Genomic DNA, 5813 nt, shown 5'->3' on the forward strand with positions numbered 1-5813 from the left:
ACCACCTGTATTTCAATATCTCTTCGCCGAACTAGTGCACCTATTAGGTGTGTTGGGGACACAAGAGACTTCTTGCTTTGTGGTTGCAGGGTTGCATGAGAGGGATATCTTTGACCTCTTCCTCCCTGAGTTCGATAAACCTTGGGTGATCCACTTAAGGGAAAACTTGCTGCTGTTCTACAAACCTCTGCTCTTGGAGGCCCAACACTATCTACAGGAAAGGAGGGGGAACGTGGACATCAACGGGATCGAAAGAAAAAGGCAAGTGACCAAATATGAGGTGCCAAAAATAATTCAAGAAAAGAAAGTTTTACAGTACATAGAGGATGACATGCGGGTCCCATTTAGCAGCAGCGGTATCACCGTTTGAGAGGCGGCAGGGGATCGAAAGAAAAAGGCAAGTGACCAAATATGAGGTGCCAAAAAAAACTCCAAGAAAAGAAAGTTGATTGCACATAGAGGATGACATGCGGGTCCCATTTAGCAGCAGCGGTCTCAACGTTTCCAAGGCGGCAAGGGATCAAAAGAAAAAGGAAGTAGCCAGAAATCAGGGGGTCAAAAAAAATCCAAGAATAGAAAGAATTTTGGTTCATAGAGGATGACATGCGGGACCCATGATCCTGCATCGTAAACGGCTCGATCGGAGAGCGTTGAACGAGATGGCGCGATCGAGAAAAAAAACAATGCCAGAGAGGCTGCCATCTGGGCCCTACATCCCTCGGCGGTGCGGATTTGCGTTGACTCGGCCGGAGAACCCGAGATTTCGAGATGCACCACGTCCCGGGCCACCATACGCGACGTTTTGGCCATTTTCGTCGGGCTAGGTGGCCTCAAAAACGAGAAGAAAAAAAACGTTTTGACATGCACAACGGAGAGACCAAAAATCGTCGGCCATGGTCACCAGCAACCACGGCGCGACTTCAACTTCATCGGCCATGTCAACTTTTCTTGTAGTGACTCGAACTAATCGTGGTGGAGAGCTCAACACTACGCAATGATGCAAAGCAAGAACACCAACGGTGTTCAAATCCTTCACACTCAAATCCCACCCAAGCAACAGATGCTAGGATGAGATTAGAGAGGAAGAACAATGGAGGAAATCAACAAATGATTCCAAGATCTAGATCCCAAGAGTTCCCCTCAGTTAGAAGAGGAATGGATTGGATGAGGTTGTAGATCTACATCTCCTCTTTCAAATCCCCCAAGAATATGCAAGAATCATAGGAGGGAAGGGAGAGGAAGAAAGCTCAAGAGGCTCAACAATGGTGGTCAAAAAGATGCTCAAGAACCCTAGAAAACTGTTGGGGAAGAAGCCCCTTTCATAGCCAAACGAAATATGACCGTTCGGGGTAGATCTGGACGTTTTTCGTGTAGCCTGGTAAATCGGGCCAAAACCGGGCCAGGGACCGGGCCGCCTAGTGCGAGGGCCGGTCCAACCGGGCCTAGGGCCGGGCCATCCGACGCAGGGGCCGGTCAGACCGGGCCACAGGCCGGACCATCCGGTCCAAACCGGACCGGGCGCCGGACCGTGACCGGGGCGGATCGGAGACATACAGAACATGTCCCCGGTTGTCACCGGAGCAGGAGCCGGTCCGCATCGGGGAGGCCGGTAAAACTTCCAAACTCGAAAACGCAATAGAGGATGCATATGGATTCCGTTTTCGATGAACTTGGGCTTATTGTAAAGCTAGCAACAAGCTCAAGAACCTCACACAGAGAAACACCAACAAGCAACAAGGATATGAAAAGTATGCAAATGATTGAGCTCCCTAAGATGATGTGATCAAGTTACCCAACCGAAAGCCCCTCTTGATAGTGCGGCTATCTATCCTATAACTCGGTCTCCCAACAACCACCTTGAGACCGGTAAAAGGAAAAACCTAGTAAGGCCATACCTTTGCCTTGCGCATCCCGCTTGATCTTGATGATAACTCTTCAAGCTCCACTCAAGCCGGAATGCCTCACTTGATCATTGTTGCTTCGTGAAGACTCACAAATGCTCCCTCATACATCATGATGGGAAAGCTCCATTGATGCACATCCTCACATGTCCATTATCACCAAATGGACGGCAAGCTTCAAGCATATGATCCTCTTGAGATGCTCAACTTGAACTTGCCCAACTTAACCTTGATGATGATCACCACTTGATGTCATCCTCTCATGGGCTATATGAGATCTCACTTTTGATGCATGCCCATGGAAATATATCTAACCCACATAGACAACACAAGGGCACATATATGATGGGTTAGTTCATGAAGCATAATTGACAAGGCTTACCATACCACATGACTTCACGTGGCACATTCTTCATGCTTCATGTGTTGACCAAACTTGAATCTATTCTTCGTTCTTTGTATTGGTCAACCTTGTATCTTCTCATGCTCTATCATACTATCTTGAGGTGTATAAAGAACTCTTCATTTGTTTGCATGCTCTAAATCTTAGTCAACCATAGCTCAACTCATGAGCCTATCATGACACTGATTTAGAGCCATATCTCGAGTTCTTCACTTGGAATCAAACACTCAAGATCTTGATCATTCATTGCTTAACACATAAGCTAGAGCATGGCTAATGTTGAGTTCCACATAAGAACCCATCTTCATTTCTTCTTCTTGATCATATCACATATATGACTTCAAATCGATGATCTTGATGTCGATGCTCAAGGTATATCTTTTATCATCATGGCATCCATACTTGAATCCAACACATGGACTACAAGTAGTACCTATGGAATATTCCTTCATATAAACTCAATGAAAATATTAGTCCATAGGGGTTGTCATTTATTACCAAAACCACACATAGGGGCAATGTACCCTTACAATCTCCCCCATTTTGGTAATTGATGACAATCAAAGTAAGAGGGTTTATATAATGAATATTAGAAACAAGTACGCAACTTATCCGAGAATAAGTTGTATACAAGTGGTTGTATTTGATATGGTCAAGTAACACGAAGCTACTAGCCCATATCAAAACCAGCTCTACTCACACAACTACAACTAATGCAAGGGATGTGAGTAGAACCAACATATATAGAGCAAACTCCCCCATAATGTATGCACGTGTGATAAACATGAATTCATTGCATACATTGTCAAGACTAAGCTTTGGGAGAGTTTCCACTATATAATCAACCATGCAGAGCATAATACACATGGAATGCATGAGAGGCAAAACACTTAAGCACAAACCAAAAATTAAGTATAAAACCATTCCCTTAAACCCTCTAAACTTCTCCCCCATTGGCAACAAGTGCAAAAATGGGTGAATAATTTAGAAAGCCAATATAATATGAGTTCCTCCCCAAGGTGTGCACTTCTCATAATTTGAGTGGAATCAAATGCACATATCCAATGAAGAATACTTGAAGGAAGTCAAACTATATTGAGGATTAAAGATTTGCACAAAGATAATATGGTGAAGAAAGCTTCAACCAATAAAGCAATCAATCAAAGATCCAATTGGACAAACAAGGATATCATGATAAGAGAGATAGAGTGCTCTAAATGAAACAAGAAAGCTCCCTAAGGTTCGTGCATAAATTAGAATAGTTGTATTTGAATATAATATGCATAAACATGGAATCCTCACTCCCTATATACCATTTAGAACACAAATAAGATAGAGGATAGATTTAGTCCAATAACATTTATGATATATGAGTGCATGAAGATAAGATAAAATTAAGCCAAGCACTCATAAATCAAGTCCTTACCAACACCACTAAAACCAAAAGAATAAGAAGATGGTCGGCAAAGAACAAGAATATCAAGGTGATGGATTATCGCTCTCATGTATATAAGTTTCTAAAGTGGACAAATGATCCATAAAGAAACATGCATACACAAGAGGTTAATAAAATAAATAAGACATGATATCCAAGATGTTACTGTTTACAAGAACAATATTGAGAAAGATGTAGTTAAAGAAACTGGTATATTCTTGCTCTACTTCATGGTTTTAAATTTAGTATTGCTGCTCCTGTAGCCATTCCTCTATGTTACTGAACTTGTATGATGGTTGGAGATATGCCTAGTTCCATACGAAACATCCTGTACAGAATTGAATTCACAGACATCAATTCAGTTACTGAGCAGGAGATGACTACCATTCTTTTTGGAATCTACAAAGATGTTTATGTCACCGAACATGAATTCTATGAACTAAAAGCAGAAGAAATTTTGGGTGCACAAGATGGATGAGGACAATCAGGAATTTGAAGCCTTGGTAAGTTTATCTGGTTTGGTTTGTGCTACTAGCTAATTATTCTCATGTTTTCATGCATTTGAATGCAATAATTAGATGCTGACAAGTTATTCGTTGCTCTTATGTCAGTACATGCCTAGTGAGGCTGTGGATGGCTACAGGTACCCAGTTTTTGGAAAAGCACATCTTTCAAGGAATGGACAACCCCTAGAAGAAGAAGAAGAAGACTTTATTGACTGCATCTACAAAACTGAATGGGACCTTGGACATGTATCCTTTCGATACTGTTGGACAGACTTTGCTTCTGCTGCTCACATTGGAGTTGATTCAACTGTTTTGATCAAGATATATACAATGCAGGAGTACATAGGTCTCAACATTGTTGAGATCATCAACTAGTGGATCAACTAGTGGGGGCAACTAGCTAGTTTAGATTATCAAGTAAACTTGTTCAGGCTAAACTTGTTCTAGTGAAAGGTTCTACAGTAAACTTGTTTAGATTATCTTGGCTTTGAAGTTCTATGTGATGGTTTGTAGGAATTTAAGTGCTTGAATTATCTGTTTTTATTACCAGATGTTTATGTCTGTTGTTTCTGTAGTTTTGACATAATTTGTTGGTGTTTAGTAGGCAATCATATTATTTTATAACTGAGCACTTGAATTTGTTGTTGTTTCCATCTACAGAATTTGTTTGTTGCTACTGTAGACAAAATGTGACTTGATCATTTCATAGGCACTAATTGGGGCACTTGTCAAACTGCCCCAATATGTGTATGTCAATTGGGGCACTTCTCCAAACTGCCCCAATAGGTATATAACAATTGGGGCACTTCTTCTCCAAACTGCCCCAATAGGTATATAACAATTGGGGCACTTCTCCAAACTGCCCCAATACGTATATATCAATTGGGGCACTTCTCCAAACTCCTCAATAGGTATATGGCTATTGGGGCATTTCTCCAAACTACCCCAATGGGTTATAGCTATTGGGGCACTTCTCCAAACTGCCCCAATATGTAAAGCATTATAGGAATTTTGGCCAAAGTGCCTCTAAACGGGTGTATTTAGGGGCACTTTGAAAAGTGCACCAGGGCAAACTGCCCCTAAATCCCTACCGTGTAGTAGTGTGTTATGCGCCGACGAGGACGGCCGCCACTACCCACACCTCTACTGCTGCGATGTCCCAGCCATCAACGACGACGAGGATGGACGCTCACCGCCGGCGCCAGCGTGGAAGGTGGAAGAAGAGCCGCTAGAGATGACATGGCAGAGCGTGCTCTTGCGCACCGGCGGCGGCAGCATGTTCTGCCTTGTTGAGCCCGAGCTGTGAGAGGGTGTCAGCGCCAGTCAGAGGTTGGGCGACGGGGACAAGTGGCTACTCCACGTGACCATGTTCCGCACCAAGTACGGCAAGAACGGCGAGCTCATGGCAGCGTCAATCTTGCCTAGTCGCTCCTACCTCATGTCCCGCTATCTCAAAAGCTTTAAGGCTTGTGCGTTCTGGATATGATGATCCAGCGAGGTCTCGGTTGAATTGCTATCATTCAAATAAAAATGAGAAAATAGTGAACTTTTTAGTCTTTGCAAGTTTC

This window comes from Lolium perenne, chromosome 1 (assembly GCF_019359855.2).
Source record: "Lolium perenne isolate Kyuss_39 chromosome 1, Kyuss_2.0, whole genome shotgun sequence".
Taxonomy (NCBI): Eukaryota; Viridiplantae; Streptophyta; class Magnoliopsida; order Poales; family Poaceae; genus Lolium; species Lolium perenne.